At 42.4% G+C, this 8,645-nt stretch overlaps 1 protein-coding gene across 1 annotated transcript in view; it reads right to left on the reverse strand.

Moving 5' to 3' along the window:
- Positions 1-3,958, reverse strand: part of LOC115370000 (leucine-rich repeat and fibronectin type III domain-containing protein 1-like protein) — a 400,907-nt gene extending 396,949 nt beyond the window's left edge. Inside the window, exon 1 of the mRNA XM_030066775.1 lies at positions 3,861-3,958. The gene's annotated coding sequence lies outside the window, so the exon portion shown is untranslated. The remainder of the gene's footprint in view (positions 1-3,860) is intronic.
- Between the last annotated feature and the right edge of the window lie 4,687 nt (positions 3,959-8,645).

Genomic DNA, 8,645 nt, shown 5'->3' on the forward strand with positions numbered 1-8,645 from the left:
TCACTGAGTTTCTGAGACGTATTTACTCAAAACATATGTTTTCTGCTCACCAAAGTTCCAGCTAAACTGCTTTTTTGGTACCTCCCCAGCTTTAAAGAATGTCACTTCCTGAGTGGAGATGATTCCCCACCAGTCATCCACACCTGAAATTACTTTGGATAAAAAAGACACATCTATAGCATCTCAAATGGTAGGGACAGGATGATTTTCCACTGTAGCCTCAACTTTGTGATTTAGACCAAGACGTTGGGTGCATGTTGACATAAAAGCATTGCCCGGCACAGCTCTAACTGTAAACGAGAATGTAAACGCTGGCCATGGGATGAACAGCGCCTCTTGCTCCCCTGGTGTAAGAATGGGTTTCTTTTTCACATTTTACACTAGCAGAGGTGGTAGTTCTCCTACTAGAATGGGTCACCACTGCTGAATGACCACAGAAGAAGCACAGCAGCCAACACGGTGTACCATAATAGGCCTGTCTGCTCCACTGCTTTGTCCAGATCAATATAGCTATATAGTGATGCAGAGTAAGTGCCACTGGGAGCTGGCCGAGCTGCCTGCCAGCGAGCAGACTGTGTCCTTGGTCCCCTGGCTGGGGCTGCTATTGCTTGTCAGAGGTGGTAATATGTCTGTTGACCTTGAGCTTAAACAGAAAAGAACAGTGGTACAAACACACACACACACACACACACACACACACACACACACACACGCACACACCAAACTGTATTTCCCAAACACCAATCTTACTCAAGGCTCAGACAGCGGGCAAATCTGATTTGTTTTTCAAATTCGATCCTTAAAGACTGACTGTTTTTATTGTAATTTACAAGTGAACAGATTGGGTGTGTGTGTTTAGACAGTGTAATCATTTGCTATTATTACGACACTGGTTGCCATGGCAGCATATGCTGACGAGCTGAGAAGCTACACAGGAGGTGTTGCCAGCAGCGAGCCATTTGGAAGGAAGACTTAAACGTACGTTACTCTCTGTCTGCTGAAATTCTAGACCTGTAGCTCTTACCTCTGACTTTGCTTTTGTTATATTCTACTCAAACTCAATCTCTTTTCTTTTCTTTCCCTCTTTTTTCTAGCTGAAGTTATTAGCCCTATTTGTCTACTTTTTAAATGAAGTCTGATTTTAAGCCCATACCTGCCAGTGCTCTGAATACAACCTTTCATTAGTAAAGGCCAGCCACTGCAACCAGAAATGCAGCACGAGCAAAAGAGTTTTAACAGCAAATTCTTCAATAAAATACAAGCTGGCAGGACAAAGCTCTATGAACTCTATACTTTCTGTGAGTCTAGGTTTGTGTGTGTGTGTGCGTGCACATGTGTGTATGTGTGTGTGTGTGAGAGAGAGAGAGAGAGAGAGAGAGAGAGGGAACGTATTTTGGAGGCAGAGTGAAAGTAAGAGTGTGTCGGTGAGAGGGAAAGAGATAAAGGAGATTAAGAGAGTAGGAGTGTGTTTGTGAGAGACACAATGAGAGAAGTGTTTATGCACAGAGACATTCGTATGTGTGTGTGTGTGTGTGTGTGTGTGTGTGTGTGTGTGTGTGTTCTGAGATCTATAGCCAGCTAATGCTCCTGTTTGCTCGTCTGAGAGTTGTTTCAAACGATTCAGCTGGAGCAAGAAGCTAATGTGGCTATTAAGGCTGCATTAGCCTAAGTCTCCCTCTCATACAACATGCGCACACACACACACACACACACACACACACACACACACACACACACACATAATTGCGAGTTGTTTAGAGTTTTTCTTTTTTCTCTTGTGTGTTAGTGTTAAAAGCAGTCTGTGATGCAAGTGAGGTCCATTTAAACCCATTCAATACCCGCTGTAAAACTGCTTCATTTTTTTTATTTTTTTTTTTTTATAAATTGACGTGCTAACCTGATAAATTTGAGTGTCATTTTCACCCACTGATGTAAACACAGATGGCGTTGGGACACAGGGTATTAAACCCATTCAGAAGGCATTACTTATGTCCAACAGAAGCATGGATGGTTTTTGAGATACAAGCCTGCATTTTTCACTTTTCAAGACAACAATGAGCACCACGGCCTATTCAACAGAATCCCAGACAGCTTTAAAGCAACTGATACAGCATGTGTGTTTCCATCATGTTCAATGTATTGTCATTTTTAACTTGGTAAAATTCTAACCCATATGTGTCAAACTGGTGCCATGGAGGGCCGAGAGGCTGCAGGTTTTCATTCCAACCGAAAACTCCACCAGGTGATTTCACTGATCACCCCACCTTCAAGCAGAGAGAAGGGACTAAACAGTGAAATCAGCTGGTGGAGTTTTTGGTTGGAATGAAAATTTGCAGCCTCTGGCCCTCGATGGCACCAGTTTAACAGCCCTGATCTAACCCATGTACTGTAACTGTGGCAGCTACAAGAACTAAAAGCTCTATTAGAGGAAGTGAGACAGCAGGAAGTCAATTTCTGGCCCTGCATTTCCGAAAGCAAGAGAGGGCTTTGGGAAATACTGGGCTATAGCTCTTAGGATACAAATGGTTCCTAAATCACAACAAAACAACTAAATGTACACCGGTAAAATTGTTGCTTTGCAACTGCATAATCTGCTGTAAAGTGGAGAGTTATTTTATGGTTATAATGACTTACTACTGGAGAGAAATCAGAGAAATAAATGGTTTACAAACTGAATAGCTGAACTAGGTGCAGAGAAATCAATCAAAAACAAAGACTGCAAACAGTGTATTCACTGCCAGTACTTACACAACATAAACAGGGTGAACAATGTGTGACTAAATATAAACGTTTCTAATTAACTCAATATCTAATTAAATAATTAATTATATGTAATATGACCAATGAAATACCCTAAATGACCAAATGACACAAACATGGAAACTGATGAAACTTTGTTCTCCTCCATTTGGAACCTGACAACAGAAAAATCTCTGCCATCACATCACAAAACTTTTCTCACACCCATTGTGTACAAAAACAGTGTTGTTTAATTGTCACACAAGTACTGTAATAGCAGCTCTAGCTGTATTAACCCCCTTCATCAGAGCCGCCAGCTGCTGGCACGCTTTGACAAGTTGTTCACATAGAAACAGGCTCAGTGTGTCTGAATCATTATTAGGGTGAAGCCAAACTTAGTTTGGCTCATAAAACTTCAGCTGTGCTATGTGTATATCTAATTATTCATTTATGTTTTTGTTTGCCTACACAGTAAATATTTATATATTAAATTAAAAATTAGATTTCATGTCAGGGTGTATTTGTGTGGTGCACTAATATGAAAACAGCCCACTGAAGTTCCCTCTTGACACTGAGACCACTGATGAGCAGTGCTAAAGGGCCATTGTTAGGACAATTAGCCTTTAAGTACTGATAGAAATGAACTGTCAGCAAAGTGAGTTCTGTTAGGACAGATGAATAAGTATCAAGAAGAGCTGCCAGCCAGTGTGCACTGTCAGCACCAGTCATGAAACATCCATGTCCATGGATCAGATGGTACACGGTGAGAGATGTGCCACTTGATTTGGAAGCTACTAGACACTGCAGTTCTCACATTACATGTTTCATATAAACAATGCATCAATAGGACCAGCAGGCACGATGAGCTGCATCGCTTGCATCAAGTCTGCAGGTAGCTCAGCCACTCAGAAGTAATGTTACAATGGGATCAAGCCTGTTGTCAGTGAATCCTGTCCTGCTGCTCCATTGTAAAGCAGACTGTTTTAGCAAAACAGTAAACAAGTAGAATCAAATATTACAGAGCAGACTAATCATAGACGGCATTACTTCGATATTAAAGAATAATAATTGATTAATGAGTTTTCTATGCTGACTTGTCTTGTCCCAGACAATCAACCCACCTCTTAGACGGGGAGGGGGACCTTCCTCTTCTTACTGGACACGTGCAAGTGCTGGCACTCATCCACGTACACGTGCACGTGCCTGCCGGCGGGGATGCCCACGTATGATGGACTGGAGGACTCTGCAGACCAGCGTTAAAAGTCCTTGCTCTCTGTCACTGCCTGAGCCAGCTGTCGGTCAAAGTCCACCAGGTATGCCTACAAGAAGAGGAGAAGAGAAAAGGATAAGCATGGATAGTAGAACAGAAAGAAAGAGAGGAGATCAAAAGCAATGAGAAAAGAGAAAAGTGTGGAGGGGAATGACAAATGCAGGAAGGGTGAGAAAAGCTGCCAAGCAGTAAAAAAAAAAAAAAAAAAAAAGAAACATCAACTGGTAAGGTGCTACGTTTCTTTAATCAGCAAAAATCTCTGTCACTGGGAGAGGGACACAAAGAGTGAGAGAGACAGACAAAGGAAGATAAAGAAGGAAAGCAGATAAGAAAATCAAAGGACAGAGCAACATGGAGACAGAAAGTCATGTGATTACAACAGTAAGATTTGGTTAAAATCGACCATTTTCTATAAAGCGCCATTATTCCATCTGCTCATCAATCACACCAAGCCAGTGCCCGGCGTTCGGAGAAGAGCCAGCTCTTCCATACAGGGTAGAGACGGAGCAGAAGTACTCCTGAATTATCACTCAGTGCCAAGCTACGCCCATTACACATCTGCAAGACAACAGATAGAACTATAAAAACTGTAAAAATGTAAAAGAAGAACTTAAGAGCAATACAAAATGAAGTCAAGGGTAATAAATAGAAAGTTACTACATGAACACAATCCTATTTTTCTCCCTGTTAAAAGGGGTTTTTTAGGGAGCTGTTCCTCATCTGATGTGAGGGTCTAAGGACAGAGGATGTTGTATTTTCTTGTATTTTCCTGTAAAGCCCTTTGAGACAATTTTGTAATTTCTGATTCTGGGCTATATAAATAAATAAAATTGAATATATAAATAAATAAAATTGAACACAAATCTATAGGAATTAGCTTTAATAAACTCCTGGCTTTAAAGACTAATAGGTAACCACTGAGAAGGTGCTACACTTAGCTAGATGCTCCCAGGTTCCAGTGAGCTTCCTTACTGCTGCATCTTACGTAAGCTTTTATGCAGCTGTAACCGACAGATGTGTCCTGTCTGAACAGTTTGGTCCAAGGCTGAGTGCATGAATAAGAATAGATAAGAGGAAGCACCGATGATTGTGAACTAGCTCCCTGATGACCACAATCACCGTTGTTTTGAGGTAACTTTGATTATCTTGCAAGACAATAAAAGAGTGTATACATGCATCACAAGAAGTCAACTCATTTGTAGTGGAGCCCAGGCTTTCCTCAGTTACCCACATGTCTACATCATTAGATGAAGAGCATGTGGACTGAACTACACTGAGCTCAGGGAATGAGGAGCGTTCCTGACTCAGCTGTGTGGAGTCAGTTGTTGTATCTGTTGTCTACATAATTTTAGTCATCTTTGGTGGTGGTGTTTTTTTGTTGACTTGTTTGTTGCTGCTGTCTGCAAAACTAAAAAAAGATTCACTTGAACTTGAAAGATACATTGCATGTTGGCAAGTTAACTCCTTGTTCAGGAGTGAGTGTAAAACGGATCAGGACATGGACTGACAGATATGGGCAGTGGCTGCAGTTGTGCAGTCATGGTACCAAAGACAGAGCTGAGCTTTAAGGCAAAGGTCTTGATGTACTGGTTGACCTTTTTCCAACCCTCACCTGTGGGTGAAAGCTCTGGGTGGTGACCACATGAGATCACATGTATAAGAGGCAGAACTGACCTGCCTGCACAGTATGGCTGGGCTCACCCTTAGGAAGAGAGTGAGGAGCTCAGCCATCCGGGAGGAGCTCAGAGTAGAGCTGCTGTCTCGAGCTACCTCAACTTGTAGATGAGGTGGTTTGAGTGTCTAGTTAGAATGCCTCCTGGTCACCTCCATGCAGAGTTGTAAGCACATCAGATTGGGAGGAGACCCTGGGGCAGACCCAGATCACATATCTCAGCTGGCTCCAGGAGCTGGTGGATGTGACTGGGCTGCCGTCCTCAGCCTGCCACACTGCATCCTGGTCCTTGATAAGAAGCAGAAAATGGCTGGCTGGCTTCATCTTCTGGACTGAGATAGCCAAAGCCATCAGTATAGCTGTGTCCAGCTATACTATACAAAAATCCCCTTGCCATTACGTTCACTAGCACAGTGGTGTATGCAGTATAAATGCTGAGGACTTGTCGGACAACATTTATCTTATTAAGTAAAAACAGCCTTAAAAATGACTTTCCATAGCTATAGAAGTCCCTGTCCTGTATTAATAGTGTAACCCACACAGTCCCTGGTACTGAGAGGCAGAGCGACTCAGCACACTGCAGAATCCCACTTTAAATCCTACAGCACTTGCAACTCACTTCATCTGAAAGGTTGAATTCAGTTTAAGTGGTTGCCAGAGATTTTTATCCTGCTCCTACTGACAGACAGAGAGTGTCACTAAGTCCCTGCTGACAGTACACAGTGAGCAGTGTAAAGAGCTGGCCTGCTGCAGGACAGACGAGGCTCTGTGGCTCTTAGCTGTGATGGTAAAACACTGAGGAACAGCGGGAAGCAACCTGGGAGCCGCTGGGAATACTACGATCATATCCAGCAGGTGTGAAGAGTCTCTCTCTCTCTCTCTCTCTGTCTCTGAGAAACTCAACATTCACTATTGTCTCCTTCAAGCAGCCATATGCCAGATGAATTTGGCCCACTTCCTGAACTCTGTTGCCACAGTTATAAAAAGATCCATTGAGGCTGAAGTGGAAAAGACTAAATAGGTGACTGCAGGAAATTGTCTGGGTTTCTAAGCACATTTTCTGGTTAAGACCTGTCAGCACTTCTGTAAAATAGCATTGGCAGTTTTCCTACCGCTCCTTGCCCTGACTCACATCAGCCCAGCTTGGCAACTCTACTGTGGCAATCAAACTCTGCTTGTATGTAACTTGTATTTCAAGGCACATCTGGTTGTTTCACCTGGATAGTTGATAAAACACAGACAACATTTTCTTATAGAAAATGTTTCAGTGATCTAAAACATCGACGGTAAACATCAGGTTCTGCTGTCAGTCCCTCACAATCAAAGAGCAAAGCCTTCATTTTAGAGCCACCATTCTGCACTGAAGTTTAATGATCATAATGGGGGAGAACATAGAGAGGGGAGCACATAGACCAGAATGCAATGCAGCAACAAGACAGATGATCTGAGTCAACCCTTGCTCACTTCCTCATGACAAGCTATAACTATTCCTTTTTCCACCCAAAAATATGAGCCACAGTTAATTGGAACAAGTTTGTTCACAAGTTTATTCTCTGGTTGCTGGGAATCCTTCTGCTGATGGTGTGTTTCATGGCTTGTTTGTGAACATTTCACAACCTTTCAGTCCGAGTAGAAAGTGGTGGAAGCACAACACGTCATAAAACAAATAAGAACTAGAGGTTTCCATTTTATTCCGAAGTGCAAGACGTGTCAGGTGCAGCATGTCAAACATTTGGGTCAGGCAACCGTCTTCAGTGTGTACAGTGGAAAGAAATTGCTTTCCAGTGCTCTCCTTAGCACTTATTTTCATTTTTGAGCACATCTCACAGGAAAATTGAAAGCCCTGACCTTGGCATCCCTTCATAGTTGTTGCTTGGAATTCTGGTGATTTTGGAATGTAAGCTTATCCTGCTCTTGTACAGACTGCAAATAAGCAAATCAGATAATGCATTGCTACAACATAACATGTAAATAAAGCACTGTACAAGACCTGTAAAAGACTGACCTTGGATATTAAGGCAAGTGCTCATTCTACCCCTCGTCCCCTCCATGAACCTCCACAACTTTCCCCTTTCACCAGAAATGAGAAACACAAATATTGGCACTCTCCCTACAATGTGATACAATGGTGATGTACCGCCCCATTGAGAATTAAGTGGAAAAGATTAGACAGGTGACTGTGAGAAACTCCTGGTTTCTAAGCACATTTTCTGCTTGGAAACTGTCAGCAGTTCTGTAAAATAATGCTGGCAGCTTTCCCTCTCTTTTCACTCACCTCCCTGACTCAATTCACCCGAGCTTGGCAACTCCACACTGTCAATCGAGCAAACCAAAATTGCTTTGCTGTCCTCGGTCCTATGTCAAAATAACCCCTTTTCTCTCTCTATTATCATCTCTCCGATGGAACACCTTCGCCGCCCCGGTAAAAAAAAAACAACAAAAAAAAAAAAACATTACTTAAATCCAGCCTGGCAGCCCCACCTAAAAGAAAGAAAACAGAAGGCAAAATACACTGATTGATGGATAGGATAGAAAGATGAGATAGAAAACACCTATCCAACCAGGCAACTCCACAGATGTTGATAACTTGTGTTAGGTCCACACACACACACACACACACACAAAACAAACATCTGACTTAATATTACATCTTAATATTACAATGGCCTACCGGCAGCAAGGCCAACTTACTGTCTTTCAGAGGCTGTAGAGGCTCAGTTTTAAAACTAGAGTGAAGACACTGGTGACATATGAAACTTGACAATCGAAGGAATCCACTGATGCCAAGCAGGCCGTGCTAAAGGTTCAAGGTGGCTAAATATTGGTCCAGGTTAGGCAAAAAATATTGGTCCAAGTTAGGCAAAATTTTGGCAAGGCAAAAACTAGTATGGCTACTTTCAAAGGTCCCTTGCCCTCTGATCTCAAGATATCTGAATTTAAATGATTCTGTGGGCACCCACAGGT

This window comes from Myripristis murdjan, chromosome 13 (genome assembly GCF_902150065.1).
Source record: "Myripristis murdjan chromosome 13, fMyrMur1.1, whole genome shotgun sequence".
Classification (NCBI taxonomy): domain Eukaryota; kingdom Metazoa; phylum Chordata; class Actinopteri; order Holocentriformes; family Holocentridae; genus Myripristis; species Myripristis murdjan.